The sequence below is a fragment of the Typopeltis vanoorti genome, chromosome 17 (assembly GCF_054136105.1).
Source record: "Typopeltis vanoorti isolate ZY-2024b chromosome 17, IOZ_Tvanoo_1.0, whole genome shotgun sequence".
NCBI classification, from domain to species: Eukaryota; Metazoa; Arthropoda; class Arachnida; order Uropygi; family Thelyphonidae; genus Typopeltis; species Typopeltis vanoorti.
Genome location: NC_143565.1, coordinates 78,914,989 through 78,937,022, shown reverse-complemented (window position 1 = coordinate 78,937,022; position 22,034 = coordinate 78,914,989). Strand labels below are relative to the sequence as shown.

Sequence of the window (22,034 nt, the reverse complement as noted above, 5' to 3'; positions counted from 1 at the left end):
TTATCCAATGCTTCAATCACCCCATTCATTCTGTTTCCTGGAAAACGCACCTTGTGCACCCTTTCACTCACCACACCTCTTACCATCAAATCTCCTTGAATCCCCATACACTGCCACTCTCATACTATTTGATATTCCATTTGAATCTTTTGTCCCATTCTTCCTTATATTCCCATGCAATGTGTAATTCTCATCAGTTCATTCCTCATGTGTTTAATATCTCGCCTCATCTTTAATGTTTAATGTTTTCTCTTTTCTCAGGTTTTCTCTTCTTTGTTAATTGGAAAGTCATGCTGAAGATGCTCTACATGCACACACTAGGGTGAAATTTCTATGCTAAATGAAGTCATGCATAGTAATAAATCCATAGCTAGTCATTATTTATTTTGTTGTAACTAAACTCTCTTAATTTCCAAGGATGATCTCTAGTTTTCCCAAACTAGTAATGTACCGAAGAATTTCATTTATATCAATCCTATAACAACCTTTAAGCAACTTACATGTGTCTGTCATATCTCTCTCCCCTTTTGCTCCTCTCAGCCTAATTTTGCAACCCATAAATCCTCAATTTTTTCTCATAAGGAGCATCCCATAGACCTGCCATCATCTTGGTTTCTTGTCTCTGGACTTACCACCTTCTACATCTCCAAGGAACCCAAGTGACCAAATCTGTGCACAATAGTCCACATGAGACAGTATCAAGGCCTTATAAAGAGGTATGATGTCCTCTTTATCTCTGCTTGTATGTTCTTCAATAACCAGGTAATCCTATAATATATTTTAGTTGTTTTTGCAAGATGGCCCCCTGAACTTTAACCCAGAGTCCACTAGTACCTCTAAATCCCTAGTCTGTGTAATTTCTTGCAGTTCAATTCCATAATGTAGCACAGTTGGTAATCTTTACATCTGAAAATGCATAACCTTACACCTTGCCACATTAAACAGACGGTCATTCTTCCTTGTCCATACTATTAGTCTATATAAGCTATCCTGCAAGATCAGTGTGTTAAGACTTGCATGCTAGGAGGACATCATGTTAAAAGTTTAATGGAGTATGTACAACACTGGGAAAGGATTAAAAACATTTTTATTCTTCCAATATTTTGTCTCAGTCAATAAGATATCTTCAGGAAGTACAAACTAACACTTGAAACACAAATACACACAACCTCTTCATATTGTAGTGAATCTGTCATCAAAAGGGTTCACGAAAATGCTGTCAGCACAATACAGACCACAATCTTGCCATAGCACCAAAGGAAGGGCCAGTACTAGATTTAATGACCAACAGACTGCACACACACACTCTTAAAAAATGTTTTTCCTTCTCATATCATAGATCTCTTTCTCTCTGCCATCCATTTTGGATATTTTTGTTGAAAGAAAAAATTTACAAAGAGATAGAGAGAATAGTTAATCGTTCCCCTCTTCTAATCTCCGACTTGCCAATCTTTACATGGAAAATTTTGAAAAAATGAGCCACAGATTCTCCCCTCAGACCTTCTATCTGGCTAAGATAAGTAGGCGCTGTGTTTTCTATTTGGCCTTATGGCCCCAGACACATTAGACTCTTTCCTCTGTCACCTCAATAATCTACATTCAAGAATCCAGTTTATCAGAGAAAATGAAACTAACAGTAGTTTATCCTTCCTAGACAATTCAGTTACATGTCTTCCAAATAGTAACCTCTCCTTCACTATACAGAAAACCAATTTAAAAAACACAGGTTAGCATTCACAAACTTTCCCATCACTCCACCACTCTCAACAATATGGCATTGTTAAAACTGTAACCAAAAGAGCTTATAATCTTTGTTCAAGTGAAATTTCTCTCAACAGAACTCAACCATATGCATAACACCTTCCTCTTCAATGGCTATAGTTCCTGATAATTAATAAAATCAATCCTCACCCCAATCCAAGACCACCTGTTCAGAAGGATTTTAAGAATGCCATCACAATACCCTATGTCTGGGATACATCCAAAAAAAGTAGCCAGGTCCTTAAAGAAATACAGCCTCTGCCCACCTGAAACTTGATATCCTTATCCATTTCACTAAAGATCAGCTCCATCCTCTCTGGGTTCCTGGAGTATATAAAGTTCGCTGTTCCTGCAAGTTAGCATACATGGACAGAGAGGTAGATCAGCTGCCATCTGCATAGATGAACACAAAAAATTCATCTGCACTCATGACTATGGTCAGTCTGGTTTTGCAGACTATGCACTGGATACTACTCATTGGATCAGCTGGGAAAAAAAAACCACCATGCTCCCTCACAGAATATTTAGAAGAGAAAGACTGTTTTTAGAATCTGCAGCTGCCCTCAAAAATCAACTGCATTTAAATAAATATGGATGCAAAAAACTTCCCACAATTTGGAAAACATTAATCCTCTGAGATTCCAATTTACAACCTTGGCTTCTGACAGATGAAGGTGGGGCACCAATGAAGGTGCCCCACCTAAACAGGACTCTATTGTTATATCCATGTGTTTCATTTAGTACTGTGTTGCCTTTGAGTGTGTTATGTTAGTTTGTGCTGCCTGAAGATCTCTTAGTGACAGACAAAATATTGGAAGGATTAAAATAGTTTTCTAATTCTTTCCGAGTGCTGTACATAAACCTCCAACATGATGTCCTAAAAGATCTCATCACCCTCATTAACTTATGGCCATACCTGCATCAGCAAATAAATGAACATTTCCCATCATATTATTTCCTATATCATTAATATACAAGATAAATAGCAGTGGCCTGAGTACAGGGCCCAGTGCTAGTCACACGCCTTCTTCTGGATTCAACTCCTCCATAAACTACTCTCTAATGTCTATTCATTAGCCACCCTGCTAGCTTTATATCCAAACCCATTTGCACCAATTTATATAACAGAGTTTCGTGTGGTACCCTGTCAAATGCTTTACAAAGTCTAGTAGTATCATCGTATAGCTTTCCCTTATGCAACTCAGCTATTATGTTATTATAAAAAGTGAGTAAATAACTGAGGCAAGATCCACTCTTCACAAAACAGGTTGCTCCACATCCATCCATTCCTTTAACTTGTCCAATGCCCTGAACCACCACAATCACTCTTGAGATGCTGATAGGTCGATAATTTGCTACTTCTGTCTTAGAGCCTCTTTGTGCAAGGGAATTATTTTCCTCTCTTTCCATTCCCTTGGAACTCTACCAGAGCTGAGGATTAAATGAAACAATCTTGTCAAAGGCACTGCCAATTCCATAGCACATTCTCATAATGTGCAAGCTGATATCCCATTTAATCCCACAGATGTGGGATCAGATGGGATATTATCATCAAGGTTCTGTAATATCATATACACTTCTGCATCATCTACCTCTGTTTCAATATCAGCCCTTGCTGAAAAAAAAAAAAATTCTTGTAAAATTGCAAGCAGAGATAATCCCTATACAACTTACCATATAAGAAGGTAGCAGACGAAAGGAAGCACAAAAGGTACAAAATACAGAAGCAAACAAATTAATCCAAACGAGCCGAATTTGGTTTTTTGGGAATTTGGAAAGTCAAGTTTTTGTTTCAATTACAATAGTTTTGGTTTTAGTTCACTATTTTGGCTAAGTGCTGTGTGTTTTAACTGTCTTTACAATGTTTATTAATAGTTTTGTGCATTTTTAATAATGCAAACAAGTTGACATTCGTATACAAAATGATACACAAAATTAATATCATGTTGTGTAGCTACAAAATGGAAATGTCTCCAAGAAAGATTTCAGAAATATGTACACATCCTCAGCACACATCCATGACTTAAAGACCAGCTGCTAATGAGTGCAGTGTTGGTTTGGGTACTGTTAATGCAATTTTAAAAATATTTAGGTAGATGGGAACCTTTTCTTTTGACAGTAAAGGAAAATATGGACGAAAAAGGAAAAGTACACTTAATTAGGAAAAGCAAAATGAATCCAAGATTATCTCTTGCAGATTTAAATAGACTTGGCAGTGAGTAGGATTAATATTTCTGACATGACAGTCCGTTGAAGAGCGTTGTAAGCAGGGAAAACTGCCCACAGACCAAAAAAAAGAAACAACAGTTGACGAAGGCTATGCAGAAAAAAGAGGCTCCAGTGGGCAAAAGTGTACAAAGATTGGACTGTTGAGAAGTAGAAGAATTTCATATTCTCAAATGAGAGCCATTTCTTTGTCCATGGAGAGCGAGTACCCTATGTGTGCAAATCAGCAGCTGAGAAGACTTCTCCTGCCCGCCTTCAACAAGCTCCAAAACACCCAGCTAAAAAGATGTTTGTTTTACACATGATGGTCCAGGATCACTTGTGCCTTGATCGTATGATGAAAAGTGACCAATACATAAAAATATTGGAGAAAAGAGTGGTCTCACAGATCCAGAAAGACAAAGACCTCATCTTCCAACAGGATCTTGCACCATGTCACACTTCAAAAAGGTGAAAGTTTCTTAAAAATCACAACATCCACCACAACATTCCATCACATAACTCTCCTGACATTAACCAAATAGAAAATTTGTGGAAAAGAGACTTGTAAAATTAAATTGCGATATACAGGAAACTTAATACAATCCATTATAAAAATATGGTTCCGAGAGGCAAAAAGAAAAAAATGTGTGTTGGTAGAGTCCATGCCTGGGTGTGAATTAATGAACTTATTAGGAACAGAGGAGCAAGCACCTATAAATTAATAGGTAAAGTTAGAGTTTAATTTTTGTACTTATTTTCTTGCAAAATTAAAATTTTTCTTTTAAATGTGAGTGTTCAGATTAATTTGTTCACTGCTGTAAGCATACTCTAGCTAGATTTTCTATCAAGTTTAATAACCAGCTCACAAAATTATTGAAAATTTGACAATCAGCTAGTGTGAGCCAGCTCCAGAACACACACCACTGAATATAAGACAATTTCAGTAATGTGCTTTGTAACAAAAGGAAGGTAGTGTAGCAGTGCACATTACTGAAACTGTAATACATCATAAAGATTCAGATCGCAGAACAACTTACCATTAAGTAGCACAGAGTGAATTCCACACACAGGTGAATGTAAAAAAAACTTTCTCTACAGTGATTCCTTAGGACATCAGTTCCCAACAGGGGGTACATGCAGCCGTTCAGGGATACACGAAAAATAATCAGTAATGGTGGAAAAAGAAGTAAAGTAAACAAAATGCAAAACATTAGTTATGGAACAATAAATGTCAGTATTCAGCTATTTTAAAAACAAGGGGTACAATTTATAGAAATGGGTTTAAAAGAGGTAGATAAGTGGAAAAAAAGGTTGGGAACCACTGAATTAGGACCTTTCTTAAGGTTATTGTTTTTGAACTAAGAACGCTATAAACAAAATGGAAAGACAGCTATGGGCACTACTCCCTTTTTTCAATACTCAAAATATACTACATGGAATATTATGAATAGAAAACATGTGGAAAGGCTTATGTGTTGGCTGTACATGTTAATTTATTTTTTAACAGTATTGATGAGAACACAAACATATAAGAAAATAATTACTATTTATGGACTTATTTGTTTGATATTTCACTGGTATTGAATCCAGAATCTTCAGAGCACAAAAACAGTTTGTCACAGTACACAAAACAACAACAATCTGGTATAACAATAGGACTAGTTTAAACAATTGCAATGGACAATACAAAGACTAAAGTCCTAATTAGGGAGATAGCCATCTTAAGACCTAATTAGTACCTGCTATCTGTTTTTTTTTTTCCAATATAGTTGGTGCCTAACTAGGACTTTAGTATTTGTGTTGTCAGTATTTAGTATTTGCAACTGCTTAAACTAGTCCCATTGTTATACCAGATTGTTGTTGTTTTGCATACTGTGACAAACTGTTTTTGTGCTCTGAAGATGCTGGATAAAATACCAGCAAAATATCTGTTAATAAATAGTAATTATTTTCTTATAAGTCTGTGTTCTCATCATGACCAGCATCACTTTCTGCCCAGCTGTTTGATTTTTCTGCACAGAAGCCATTTATTCTATAACATAGAATTCTCATCATGTCTTCTGAAGTACAGAAATTTCTTCTAAAACCCAATTCTATTCACCAATGAATTCAATTTTCTTAACAGTACAAAAACAGCAACTGCTTTTGATTTTTGGGGATTGCCCTGGATTAAAAATTAGAGCTTAATTTTTAATCCACAGAAAAGAGACATATTCACCATTGTATCAACAACTCTTCACATAATTATCTGTTGTTGCAACTAAGTATAATCAAACCTTGGGCTGGAGAACTTGCATCCATTGTTCTATATAAGCTGGCCTTGATTGGCTGAGTCTAATCTAATCCTGTGGCCTCCTCTTTAAGAGGGTTGCAGCTGATGAACAGTCCGCTTCCATGCCTCTCTCTCTCTCTTGCTTCTGTAAGATTCTTGCCCATCGAATCTTTGATGTTGTCTTCATTGCAGTCATGGTCTTCCTCTCCTTCCCTTCAACATCCCCTGCAATACTATTCCGGGAAGCCTCCCAGAAGAACCCCCTCATCAACTGTCCTGCAAACGCTATTTTTCTTCTTTGGATACTAGGATTGGCTGAGTAGTAGAGAATATCTCTAACCAACAGTTCATCACAAGTTTAAATCTTATCAAATTTCAGACTGTCTGACCTACCTACAGCCCTAATACTATTTATACCAGGCAAATAATTATATTATTTATACAACGTAGCCTTGTATATAAATAGAGAGAGAGAGAGAGAGAGAAGAGTGGAATGTGTGTAACAGAGAAAGAGACTGACTAAACCAAATTTGTAATTCCTTAAAAAAAATTGCAGCAGATGCCCCTGTTAAATTATGAATGAAACTATGTTGTGTAATTTATTTTTTTCATTCACATTTAACATTGCTTATTATATATTAATCATGATTTGTATAAAAATTATTTATTGTTCCTTAATTAAGGATTACTATTTAAATATTTATTCTAAACTTAACCTACTATTAATTTATTAAATAATAATATGTGTAGAAATTTATGATAACTAAAATATATATATAAAGTAACGAAAAGTGTTATTATAAATAATTGTATACGTAATGAAAAAGCTGATTAAGTAGCTCAAATATTCTGTTTATTCTTATTTGTAAAAATTTAACGTTATGTAATCACTTATGTAGTAGTAGAGCATTGTATTACATTAACGAAATGGTTGCGTTCATTGGTTGTCATGGAGACATGAAATAAACAAGCACGAGTCGAAGAGTGTGTGACCTTGGAACCAAAAGGAGAGAGAAAGGCAATAAGAATTTTTAATTAGAGAGAGAAGGAGAGAGTTTTGCGGAGCCTGAAGGAAGGTAGGATACAAGCAAAGAAGTGAAGGAAAATTATAAATTCTTTAGGGCAGAAATTCATGAGAATAGTGTTTAGAAGTGAGCAAAAACGTAGTGAATCATATACTCAGCTGCAAGTGAAATCAGCTGTTGTTGTAGAGGAAAATTGGTGTCGTAATCGGATAAATAAAGAACTGGACATTCAATGGGAAATTCTGATTAGTTCCAGTTAGTCTAGGATTACGTCTTAATTCTATGTTGCCCTGAGAAGAATTATAATGAATTTAACTAGTTGGAGAAAAGTAAACAAGGAAAGATATCAGTACCTTATTGCTGTTGTTTAGAGTAGCGAAGCGCGATTAACAGTAGCTCAGTTAAAGCGTTGAAGAATTTTATTTAATGTGTTCCGCTAGCTTAAATAAGTTAATTCATAAGTGTGCTCACAATAAATTGATGTATTGAAGATTGTATCTGGTAAGAGTAGTCATACATGTTTGTTTATTCTAACATTAACTATAACGTATCTTCGAAGTTCAAGGTCCGAAATAAGATTGCTTGGAATATTGTCTACCTTGATTAGTGCCTGCTGTGGATTTAAACATTAAGTACAACTGATAGATATGTGCAGACTGACCAAAATGAGAAGTTTTGTTTTATTAACTTGAGTTAAGAAAGCTTGTAATTTTGAAGCTGTGAATTGTATGTTACAGTTTAGAACATTGAATTGGAAGGAGTGACTTAGCAAGATGTATTAAGTTATTTGTATTGTTTCATTTAAAAGTAGAATTCTTGTATTTGTTATATATCATATATTAAATGTTTTATTTTGTTAATCTAAATATTGTGTTTGCCTGAATTCCCTTTTATTGCACCGTTCATAAAAAATTCGAATCTTGCGGGTGCCCCAAGTAGAATAGTAAATAATTCGGCCTAAATGAAAAGACTGCTAACTTAATTAAGAATTGATCCTACTGTTTTATATAGACTAATCTAAAAATAGGGTGGAGCAGTATAATTATAAATTTACCTACTTTTGGATCGGTGATCAATTTGCAATTAGTTGTTTTATTAATAAGAGTGACTTGAAACAAGATGGCAGATTAGAACACAACATGGAAATAGAACGTCACGACAAATGGCGCAGTCGACAGGATGTGATTTAATCGATAGGAATTAAATTTAACAACTATAAGTTAAGGAATTGAGTTTAGTTTTAGTGATAACAATCATAGAAATGCTCCCTAAAATTTTAGAAAGTGAAATAAATAAATCACAGTGAACTGGTTATAATCTGGAGTCAGGCAAAGATAAAAGTTTATTTTAAAGTAGAAAGATTGTATTAATTGAGTTAGTAATTTATTAATCATTATGGCTGTCACATCAAGCTCTGAAATGAATGATAGTGACTTAAATTTAATAAATTTAAAATAAATAAATTTAAAATTAATAAATTTAAATAAAAGAATGATAGTGAATTCTTTCGTACGGTAAACCCGCAACAAGTTTTTCCCCAATTTTCAGGTGAAGAATCAGATGATGTACTATTTTTCTTTACCTATGTTGAAAAACTTAGAGAGATAGCTAGTTGGACTGATTTTCAATTGCTAGTTTTGATTAGAAGTAAATTAATAGGTAAAACAAAAACATTTTTATATTCTTCTCCAATACTTCGGGAAACTTTCGAGTATTCTAAATTTAAGGAAACTTTATTGTCCCAATTTTGTAAACTTAGAAGTGTAGGTCCTAATTTATGGAAGTTACAGAAAATTATTCAAAAGGATAAGGAGACTGTTACTGATTTCCACAATCGTTTATTAACATTGGCCAACAGTTTGAATGTTACTGGTGAAGATAAACCTCACTTAGATTGGGCAGTATTCCAACAATTTAGGCAAGGTCTTAGGCAAGAATTGCAAGAAACAGTCTATAAGAAGAAAATTTCCACCTTAGAAGAGTGTGTCAAAACTGTCAAGGAAAGAGAACAAATATTAGGAGACCTTTATCATTCAACCAATGTAAGTCTTGTGAATGTTGTGAATAAGACTGATAGTTCCTTCAACCAATCAGAAATAGAAAAGAGAAGTAAAGTTGAAAAAGGAAAAGCAAAGAATATTGGAGAAAATTCAAGTAGTGTAAACTGCATGACTGAAGGTAAAGAGCAATTGGACAAGAAACTGATGACAGAAGTAAAAACTTTAATTCACCAGGAGGTGAATAAATTGAATCAGCCAATATTAAATAGTCTTGATGAAGTTGTAAAGCAATTGTCGACTATTACCTTGAGATCTCAAGAAAATCAAAACCCCACTACAAATAAAATTAATGAGATGATCAAACATGAAGTTGAAAAACAAAGTCAACCTATTTTAAATAGTCTAGATAAAGTAATCCGAGGATTAGATGATGTTAGACAACAAATGTCTGTTATTCCTCAATCCAAGACAGACATAAAACAAAGAAATTCTGTTAAATGTTATAATTGCAACAAAGTTGGACATTATTACTATTACTATTACTACGGGCAACTCCAGGGAGTCATTAGACTCATCGAGGGAGGCCCCAAATCATATTCATCACAACTATCTGACATTCATACAGTATCTATCATACCTCGCCTTAAACTCATTCACTGTCACAGCATCCACTACAGACTCAGGGAGCGCATTCCACTCATTCACTACTCTAAAAGTAAAGAACCCAGCTCTAACACCTTTACTAACCACACTTTTGCCCAGTTTCCATGGATGTCCCCTAGTCCTCCCACAACCAGCCCTAGGAACTTTCCATGGATGTCCCCTAGTCCTCCCACAACTAGCCCTTATGCTAGGAACTGTTTCCATAACAAAGAAAACTACTATAACAACAGATGGAACTCAAAATTTGGATATGTGACCCACAGGAGAAATAACAGAATTCAGAAATATCAAGCATCTAATGAGAGAATGATGAGAATTAGAGATGATATCCTGGGCTCTAAATGCGACATCTTATTAGATACAGGATGCAATGCCTCTACAATCAGAATGGATTATTTCCTAACCTTAAAGAACAAACTGTGGAAGAGCACTGCCAAGCTGAGACAACCTGTAAGGATTACTTCTCTCTCAGACTCGAACTCTGTGGCATATGAAAAACTTCGAGCAAGGATATACCTACCAGAATTTGGACTGTACGTGTGGCAAGACTTACTTGTGGTCCCCACTACTTCCAATCTAAGTTCTCACATTATCTTAGGAACAAACTTCTTAGCAAGATATCAATTTTCTTGTGACTTTTCTAAGAAGGAAATATCCCTGATGAACAAGAGGAGATATACCAGAAGAAATGAAATTCATGATTGTGATAAGACTAAGTATCAAACAAAACAGTTTAGATTGCCGTTTGAATTAGGACCATCTACTAAAGAAAAGTCGGCTGTGAATCAATCATCTAAAAGAGATAGTGATGATAACTCTCATGTGCACACTCAGTCTGATACACCACTTGTCACTGATGAACAACAAGTAGTAGTGAAAAAGCCTAAAGCAGAAATTGCCACTAATAGTGAGATAACAGTTGAAGTCAATTTTGGTAAAATGACCAATCTATATAATGGAACAAATCACCAAGTTGTGAAACAACTAAAACTTAATTCTGGTAATAGAAAACGTGAATTTAATTCAGAAGAGAAAATCCCATACTACAGACATAGAAGACACGCAGAAATTGATAATGATAGTAATAAGAGATTTAATGAGAATGTGAAAGAGAATAAATGCACTAAACATAATAAGGAACCAGGTTTCAGTCAAACTAGGTACTACTTGAAGAATCGAAAAGGAAATATGTAATCCAGTTCTTCCGTGAAGGAGCCTAGTGTGAAAAGAAAAATTTTTCTTATAACAAAAATTTTTCAAAGAAACGGTGAGCCCATGTTAAATTGTGAATGAAACTATGTTGTGTAATTTATTTTTTTCATTCACATTTAACATTGCTTATTATATATTAATCATGATTTGTAAAAATTATTTATTGTTCCTTAATTAAGGATTACTATTTAAATATTTATTCTAAACTTAACCTACTATTAATTTATTAAATAATATGTGTAGAAATTTATGATAACTAAAATATATATATAAAGTAACGAAAAGTGTTATTATAAATAATTGTATACGTAATGAAAAAGCTGATCAAGTAGCTCAAATATTCTGTTTATTCTTATTTGTAAAAATTTAACGTTATGTAATTAATTTTATGTAGTAGTAGAGCGTTGTATTACATTAGCGAAATGGTTGCGTTCATTGGTTGTCATGGAGACGCATGAAATAAACAAGCACGAGTCGAAGAGTGCGTGACCTTGGAACCAAAAGGAGAGAGAAAGGCAATAAGAATTTTTAATTAGAGAGAGTTTTGCGGAGCCTGAAGGAAGGTAGGATACAAGCAAAGAAGTGAAGGAAAATTATAAATTCTTTAGGGCAGAAATTCATGAGAATAGTGTTTAGAAGTGAGCAAAAACGTAGTGAATCATATACTCAGCTGCAAGTGAAATCAGCTGTTGTTGTAGAGGAAAATTGGTGTCGTAATCGGATAAATAAAGAACTGGACATTCAATGGAAATTCTGATTAGTTCCAGTTAGTCCAGTAGGATTACGTCTTAATTCTATGTTGCCCTGAGAAGAATTATAATGAATTTAACTAGTTGGAGAAAAGTAAACAAGGAAAGATATCAGTACCTTATTGCTGTTGTTTAGAGTAGCGAAGCGCGATTAACAGTAGCTCAGTTAAAGCGTTGAAGAATTTTATTTAATGTGTTCTGCTAGCTTAAATAAGTTAATTCATAAGTGTGCTCACAATAAACTGATGTATTGAAGATTGTATCTGGTAAGAGTAGTCATACATGTTTGTTTATTCTAACATTAACTATAACGTATCTTCGAAGTTCAAGGTCCGAAATAAGATTGCTTGGAATATTGTCTACCTTGATTAGTGCCTGCTGTGGATTTAAACATTAAGTACAACTGATAGATATGTGCAGACTGATCAAAATGAGAAGTTTTGTTTTATTAACTTGAGTTAAGAAAGCTTGTAATTTTGAAGCTGTGAATTGTATGTTAAAGTTTAGAACATTGAATTGGAAGGAGTGACTTAGCAAGATGTATTAAGTTATTTGTATTGTTTCATTTAAAAGTAGAATTCTTGTATTTGTTATATATCATATATTAAATGTTTTATTTTGTTAATCTAAATATTGTGTTTGCCTGAATTCCCTTTTATTGCACCGTTCATAAAAAATTCGAATCTTGCGGGTGCCCCAAGTAGAATAGTAAATAATTCGGCCTAAATGAGAAGACTGCTAACTTAATTAAGAATTGATCCTACTGTTTTATATAGACTAATCTAAAAATAGGGTGGCGCAGTATAATTATAAATTTCCCTACTTTTGGATCGGTGATCAATTTGCAATTAATTGTTTTATTAATAAGAGTGACTTGAAACAAGATGGCAGATTAGAACACAACATGAAAATAGAACGTCACGACACCCCTTCAGGAAAATTACATCTCATATTGATATAATACAATGTACATAGATTATCCTCATGGGCTCACTTTAGTGAGTATGAGCATGGCAAACCCAAAGGTACCTGATGATGGACCATGCCTTACTTCATGTAATATACAACTTATATTATCTGTAGACTGGTCCCTCCCCTTCTTTCTTCTCTTACTCCTTCCCTCCAATGCTATTAAAGTATTTGAGGGCTAGGGGTGAATCCTTCCTATCTTGCTATGTCATTTTGTCTTATGCAACCACCGAAGGGGGGCAAGCTAGTTCCAAAAGGCTCCTCACCATTTATCAGTCCCAAGTCTGGATAAATGGCAAGGGTTGACGTCAGGAAGGGCATCTGGTTGTAAAACTTCATTGCAAGCTCTAGTTATGATCAAATGAATCAAAAAGAAAGTGATACAAGGGCTAGGGCATACCCCTTAAGCGATGCGCAACGACATCGCCCTACAGCTGCGAGAAGTGGACGAGGGCTACCGCATCAAGGACGGGTGCGGTTAAAGAAACGAGCCCAGCAGGCAGAAAGAATGCTGCAAGTGGGAACATTGAATGTTGAAAGCATGACTGGAAGGGGAAGAGAGGTGGCAGACATGATGATGAAGAGGAAGCTGGACATTTTATGCATGCAGGAGACAAGGTGGAAGGGCGAAAATGAAAAAAACTGGGAGACAGGTATAAATTGTTCTACTCTAGAGCGAATAAAGAGGGATGAAATAGTGCTGGAATTGTAGTATGTGGCAGAATGAAGGGCAAAGTACTGGAAATGGGTAGGAGGAATGACAGGATCATTCCTGTCATTCCTCCTACCTGAGACTTGGAATTCTCAGGTAGGATTCTCAGCTTGGAATGAAACTTGGTCTTGGAGAAGCACAACTGGTCGTCTTATGTGTGTACGCCCAAGTTGGCTGTACAGCAGAAGAGAAAGATGAGTTCTGGAACGTGCTAGATGAAGAAATGAAGGGAAATGGAAGAAAACAAGATAGTGATTGTCAGAGGAGACTTGAACAGACACATAGGGAGCCAGAATAGGGACTGTGAAAGGGTACATGGCAGCCACTGAGTGGGAATGATGAACCAGGAAGGAGAGAGGATTTTGGATTTCACAGTAGCGTTTGATTTGGCAATTGTAAACTCCTTTTCTGAAAGAGGGAAGAACATTTGATAACATTTAGAAGTGGAAACAACAGTTCATAGACTGACTACATTTTGACTAGAAGAAAACATCTTAAAGCAGTAACAAATTGTCAGGTAATCCCAACAGGGTGGTGCAGCAACACTGGCAGATGTGCGCAGAATTTAAAGTAAGGTCGAAGATAAGAACATTTGGAAGCCATGGGAGGAAGACAATTAAGTGGTTTTCACTTTCACTTAAAAGAAGAGAGTGTGAGGAACCATTTTAGGGAGAAGGTATTAGAGAGGATTTCAGATGGACTAGAAAGTGTACAAGATTGGTGGAGACATAATTCAAAAGCAATTCTAAGCTGTGCAAATGAAGTGCTTGGTGAAACATCCGGAAGGATTAGAGTGCAGGAGGGTTAGTGGTGGAATAATAATGCACAAGGAGCAGTGATGGCCGAGAGGAAGGCAAAGCAGAAGTGGAACAAGTCAAGAGTGGAAGAGGACAGAGGGGAGTACAGAGAGAAAAAGCAAGAAGTCAAGATAGCTGTTGCACAGGTAAAGGCCATGGCATATCAAGATCTTTATGATCAATCAGAAACAAAGGAAGGACAGAGAAAAAATTATCGATTGGAAAAATGTAGAAATAAGGCATCAAAGGACATTTTACATGTGAGGCACATCAAAGACTCTGGAGAAAGGGTATTAAGGAGGGATGTGGATATAAGAAACAGATGGAGAATATACTTTGAAGGGCTTTTGAATGAAGAAAATGCAAGGACCCACAGAGAAGATGGGCAGCCTTATGAGGGGATGTGCAGAACATTAGTAGAGTGGAAGTGAAGGAAGCCATAAAGAATGAAGAAAGGAAAATCGGTGGGTCCCTATCCCAGTGGAGGCATGGAAGCACTTGGAGAAAAGAGAATTAACCTGCTGTGGGACCTGTTAATAAAAGTTTGTCAACGAAAATAAACCCGAGGAATGGAGGGAAAGTACTCTTGTCCCCATCTACAAGGGTAAAAGGGATGCACAAGACTAAGAATTACAGAGGAATAAAGTTGATGTCCCAGACAATGAATATCCTAGAAAGGGTTCTTGATAGAAGACTGAGGAAGGAAGTGGAGATTGCAAAGGAGCAATTTGGCTTCATGCCTGGTCGATCAAAACAGATGCCATCTTTGGGTTACAGCAGATGATGGAAAAGTTTCGAGAGAAGCAACAGGAGCTACATCTGGTATTTAATAATCTGGAGAAAGCGTATGATAGAGTGCCAAGGCAAGTAGTCTGAAGGTGTCTGAGGGAGAAGAAGGTACCAGAAAAATATGTCGGGTTGGTGCAGGAGATGTACAGAAATGTGAAGACAAGAGTTTGGACCTGCCTGGGAGAGAGAGAAAGTTTTCCAGTGACAGTTGGCTTGCATCAAGGGTCAGCATTAAGTCCATTCCTGTTTAATATTATGATGGAGGTGGTGAGAGAAGATGTGCCTTGGACTATGTTGTATGCAGATGACATCGTGCTGTGTGCAGAATCAAGAGAAGAAGTGGCAGCTAAACTGGAAAGTTGGAGGAAAATACTGGAAGAGAGAGGTATGAGACTGAGCAGAAATAAGATAGAGTATATGTGTTGCAAATAGATGGCAGCCAGGAGACAGATCTGGAGCTGGAAGGTCAGTGACTTTAGATACTTTGGTTCAACAGTGAAAGAGGATGGAGAGGATGAGAAGGAAGTGGTATGCAGGATACAAGCAGGATGGAGGAACTGGAGAGAGATGGCTGAAGTGCTATGTGATAAGAGGGTGCCAATCAATCTAAAAGGCAAAAGCTATAGGATAATAGTGAGACTAGCTATGACATATGCTATGGAAACTGTGGCCCTGAGGTAAAATAACATCAGCAGGATGGAGGTAGCAGAGATGAGAATGCTTAGGTGGATGTGCGGTGTGACTAGAAAGGATCGTCTGAGAAATGACTGGGGAAGGTTGAAGGTTACAAACTTAGGAGCTAGGATACAGAAGGCAAGGTTGATATGGTTTGGTCATATGAGAAGGAAGGGCAAGTATGTGGGAAGAAAGGTCATGCAGATGGATGTGCAGGGGAGGAGGAAGCACGGGCAGCCAAAGAAGAGATGGAGGGAGATGGTGGAGGAGGACTTGAGGATGAAGAACTTAGATGTGGTTATAGCCCTAGATAGGAGGATGTGGAAAAGACTCACTACAAACAGCGACCCTACTTAAGTGGGACAAGCTGCAGAAGAAGAAGAGTACAATGTACATAGATTATGAATTTTCCAAAGAGAATACGTAAATATAAAATAAGATACATAAAAGAAAAGATATACTGCTACTGTCTGGATTTCGATAACAGAACTCAAATTTAGAAAAAAGATAAAATGGCAGAAATGTAGTAGATGTAGAATTCATTACCCCTCTAAATTATTTCTATAAACATTTATCAAATGAAAATATGTAAAACTGGGCAAAACATACAAAGAAAATTTTACTGGATATAATTTCAGTGACTTGGTTTACATTAGGTTTACTGTAAATGTTACATTATGTTTTACTTTATATGTACATAAATGATATAGGAAATAATCTGAAAGGAAATATTCAGTTTGCTGAGGATGCAAAATTAGGTAGACTAATAGTTAATCAAGGCAATGTGGAGAGCTTGCAGGACAATTTAAATAGGCTGTCAGTATGGACATAAGATAATGGTACCAGTTTAATGTGGGCAAATGTAAAGTTATGCATTTTGGGATAAATAGACTACAAGCTGTGTATCACATTGATGGAACTGTACTCCAGGAAATAGATGAAGCTAGAGATTTAGAAGTGGTGGTAGACATAGAGTTAAAGTTTAGAGGACAAATTGCTAAAGTTGCTCATAAGATTACTTGGCTATTGACAAACACACTAACAAGTAGAGATAAGGAAGTTGTTATTCCACTTTATAAAGCTTTGATATGTTCATATCTGGATTACCGTGATCAGGTCTGGTCTCCTGAGTTTCTGAGGGATGAGGAAGTGGTGGATAAGATTAAGAGGCGAGTGACAAAGATGGTGAATGGTCTGTGGAATGAGGATAGATTGAGGGTGCGTGGATTGCAGAAGTTCGATGATAGAAGAAAAAAGGGGTACACGATAGAAACATTTAAGTTGCTTAAAAGGTTTTATAGGATTGATGCAGGGGAAATATTTCAGCACTTGGCTAGAGGGGCAAGAACAAGAGGTCATCCCTGAAGTTGAATAAAAGTGTGGTTAGCAGGGTTGTGATGACTAGATTTTTTTTAGTTTGGAGAGCTGGGAAAGAGTGGAATGGTTTGCTACAGTAAGTTGTGAGTGCTTTGTCTGTTAATGGGGTTCAAGGAAAGGTATGATAGATTGTGTGGATAGTATGGGTCTCCTGCAATGAGTCTTCAGACTCCATGGCAGTGCCTGTACAACAACAACAAAAATATTATTAACAAATGTAAGCCTAATCATGATAATAGCATAATTTTTTTCACCATCATGTAATCTGCCTTTCCATCTCTCCTTTCAATAATTCTAATTCTGTGCTTCATCAGTTAGTATTCCAACATTTCAGGTATCCCTCTGAAATCTGGCAAATTGTAATTCATATCTTCTAGTCATTGTGGTGGGAAAGGAGGAGATGATGTATACATTTTTAATGGTAGCATGTACTTGCCAGGTCATACTGCACTAATATGTTAGGGAAAGCTCTTGAATGTTTCCACACATCCTGCATCAATAATATATAAATTTAAGGAAAGCTCTTTACTGTTTCCACACATCCTGTTAGCATTATTATCAGCCTTGCTTCTTAATTTAGCAGCCTTGTCCCCACTTATACACACACACGAACAAAGAAATTAGCACACCTGGAAGAAAACATGGTACAATGGCAAAACTAAGCAAATAGCTAGAGTGCGGGGTGGTATGCAAACAATCCAAGTTTGGTGCAATTGCACATGCCCACACACCCTGCGGTGGTGCTGCAAGCACAAACCGGCAGCCTTATAAAGCCGGCGTGTAGTCGATAGCCGATTAAAGCGAAAAGCACCGGCCGAAGCAAGCTAGAGTACAGAGTGACAATAATGCCAGCTAGATGCCAGAGACGTTGATTTAAGCAACTTACGGACTTTGACAGAGACATGATCATTGGCCTGAAAACTGGAGGGTGATCGGCACGCCGTATAGGCGTGCACATGAACCGTTCTGACGATACCGTCTGACAGTGTTGGGAGCTGTGGGCACGTTCCGGCACTGCCACATGGCAGAGAGGCACTGGTCAGATCAGGAGGACCAACGCTAGAGAGGATCGACGGATCGTGCGGCAAGCACGGAGGGATCCAACGGTGATCCGGTCCGCTATACAGGCAGATGTAGGGCTCCTGTGTGCCCACAAACTATTTCCCTGATGCCTCGCAGAAGCAAATCTAAGATCCCAGCGCTCCTTACATGTGCTCCCATTAACACTGCAACATCGCCGACTCCATTTGCAGTGGTGCCAGGCAAGAATGACGTGGAATGCCACAGACTGGCAACGTGTGGTCTTCAGCGATGAGTGCTGCTTCGTCTTGGGGACAGATGATCATCGTGCCCAGGTGTGGAGGATCCCTGGTCAAGGACACAATCCCGACCTCGCTATCGGGCGCCACACCTCCCGCACTGCAGGCATTACGGTCTGAGAAGCCATAGCCTATGATAGCCGATCACCCCTCGAAGTGGTACGTTACACATTGACGGGGCAGCGGTATGTGGAGGACATCCTACAGCCCCCACGTTCTCCCATTCCTGGCTGGAATATCAGGAGTGCTATACTAGCAGGATAATGCCCATCCGCACACGGCTCAGGCCTGCTACATCATGTACAGACATTTCCGTGGCCTGCCCGCTCCCTGGACTTGTACCCTATCGAGCATGTTTGGGAGCAGCTGAAACGCCAGCTCCCACCATGCCGCAATATCTGGGATTTGGAGCACAGCATCCAACAGTTGTGGGCCAGTCTGCTGCAGGATAACATCAGGCGTCTGTTCACCACCATGCCGGACCGTATTGTAGCATGTAACGCTGCATTTGATGATGATTGGATTGCGTACCACAGAGCCCTTTGCAATTGTCCTTCAGCTCTGTTTTTGCCATCATGTGTATCATTCACCTGTATCATTACACCAATAAAATTTCAGTTGAATCTTATGCTTCCTTCTTGGTGCACTAATTTCATTGTCCATGTGTGTATGTACCTATCAGGTTTGATGCTCTGAAATATTGTCCTAAGCTAAATGTTAAAAAGTGAGCAACTCAAATCTTTTACATGACAATTAAATATACATAAGCTGAAATTTTGCTATTCTGTGGCTTCAGTTGGCCTCAAACAGGAAATATTTCAAAACAGTTATACAGATTGTACCATGGATGTTAAATGCAAAATTGTAATTCACATCATATCACACCCATCTTTGGCACATTATTTTTTATAATGTATACAAAAAGATGATATAATATGAAAAAAAAAAATTATGGCCTTACATTAAATTCCAAAATAACTCAAGTTATGATAGTAAGTAAGAAAAACATATACCTAAAGTTAAAAATCAAATTATAAAACCAAATTATTCCAGAACATGTCTTATGTTACTCTTATTTAGTGTATTTAATTATCTATTGTTTTAATAAATGTTTGTAGACTTATATGCAGATGAACAAAATACAGCAGCATTTTGTTCATCTGCATATAAGTCTCATCTGCATATACAATGATACATCAAAATGAACTTTTAAACATGTCATAAAAAATATGGTTTTTTGAAGCAGCTAATGAACAATGTCTCATACTAATTAAATCAATCCAAACAGCCTTAAAAACATATCAAAAATGGTGGGGTGAATATATTTACCTTGAGGTATCCTTCTCATTATATAAATTTAACTGTAGGAAATCCATTGCTACAAAAATAACAACTATATAATACAACACATTTGAATATGCACACATATAAAAACAAGCTTTAATGAAAAATGAAGATGACCATATCAGATTAATATATTATTACTACTACTACACAGGCATCTCCATGGAGGAGCCTGAAAACTCACTGTGGAAAGCTCACACTAACATTTGATTGGCACAATGCCTATCTTTCCTCAGTCATTCAATGACAAAGCACTCACAGCCACCACTAGCAATTCATTCCACTTGTTTACTACTCTACAAGCAAAAAATCTAGTCCTTACACACTTGCTAACCACACAACTTCCAAGGGTGGCAACTTGAAATGTTTACAGCATCTATCTATAAATATAATAACTAATGTTTCTATCATTATTATTATGTGACACTTCCAAGGAGTCCAAAGACTCATCGAGGGAAGGCACCGACTCTACAGATCTCCGTCTCCATCACTCCACCAACTACAGCAAACCACATCATCGACTCCAATGCCATCTACTGCCCAGCACCACTAGTGTTATCACAGACAATCAAAAACATCCATGCCCATGGCAGAATTCGAACACGCAGTCTTTTGGCTGAAGAGCAGATAATCTAACCACTCAGCCAACCAGGCTGGCGATTATATCCATATATCCTCTTTTCCGCTCATCAGAAAAGAGGATATATCAACAAACTTTGCAACCCTAACACAAACCCTCAGTCTGTCCTCATAGGAAGAACACAAATCAGTCACCATATTGGACACTGGACTAAAAAATCCTCCTATACCACTTCATCACCAAGAAATACAGACAACCAAATGACTGCATAAAAATCGAGATGTGGTCATATCAAAGCTGCATTATAAAGAAGAATAAGAACTTCTTTATTTCCGTTTGTCAGTTTTTTCTTAAACTACTGAGATATTCTGCTCACTTTTGCAATATATTCTCTGAACTTCACCTATCTGTCCACCATTACCCCTAAATTTGAAATCTGATAAATTTCTTGCAGCCCATTTCCATCTATGTAATACACAGTCTGTATTGCATAGATTAGCTATACGGTAAATGAAGATATGAAAAGCACCAGACATAACATTCATACAGAAATGCTAAATGCTCTAGAAGAAAATGGAACAGAAGAGATGAAACTTGAACCATATGCATGAAAGCAGATATGTTCCTGACGAACTTAGAAATTCTATTATAAACCTCCTAAAAAAGGCTAGGTCAACTGATTGTAAAAATTACAGACCAATAAATCTAATGAGCAATGTAATAAAATTACAAGTTACATTGAAAAGATTAAAATCAAAAACAGCAAATGAAATAAAGGATATTATGTTAAAGATATTGAGAGTTTATTTTTCACTTGGTTAGACCATAATAAATTTAGTTTAATCCTTTATCCAAGTGTAAGCAAACAAAGTTTGCACCTGAAAATATCTTCAGGACTGAATATGGTGTTGTACTACCTTACCAGGGTAGGTAGTACAACACCAGGCAACTCGTAGCAAAGGTGGAGCAAGCTACCAACACTTCTATCCCAGTATCTCCCATAATGCAAAACACATCTCCTCGTGGATATGTATAATGTTATGCATTAAGGGATTGGCCACTACCCAAACTAGTTTCGACCTTTATTGAGGTCTCTTCAGTGGGAGCCAGGCCCAGAGTTGGAGATACCAGGCAGAAGCAATAAAGGTCGAAACTAGTCAGGGTAGTGGCCAATCCCTTAATGCATAACATTATACATATCCGCAAGGAGATATGTTTTGCATTATGGGAGATACTGGGATAGGAGTGTTGGTAGCTTGCTCCACCTTTGCTACGAGTTGCACTACCTACCCCGGTAAGATAGTACAATACCATATTCAGTCCTGAAGATATTTTCAGGCGCAAACTTTGTTTGCTCACACTTGGATAAAGGATTAAACTAAATTTATTATAGTCTAACCAAGTGAAAAATAAACTCTCAACATCTTTCTCTAAATCCAGAGTAATTTAAAAAAAGGTGGCACACATTTTGGCAACTCCTATAGGTAAAGATGACCTCGCTATTGCTTCTGCCTGGTATCTCCAACTCTGGGCCTGGCTCGCACTGAAGAGACCTCAATAAAGGTCTGGGTAGTGGCCAATC

General features: G+C 37.0%; 1 protein-coding gene across 8 annotated transcripts in view; it reads right to left on the bottom strand.

Moving 5' to 3' along the window:
- pps (protein partner of snf) overlaps positions 1–22,034 on the bottom strand; it is a 553,267-nt gene that overhangs the window by 505,833 nt on the left and 25,400 nt on the right. For all 8 annotated transcript variants that reach the window (XM_090406767.1, XM_090406772.1, XM_090406773.1 and 5 more), the window contains exon 2: positions 19,858–19,906. The gene's annotated coding sequence lies outside the window, so the exon portion shown is untranslated. The remainder of the gene's footprint in view (positions 1–19,857; positions 19,907–22,034) is intronic.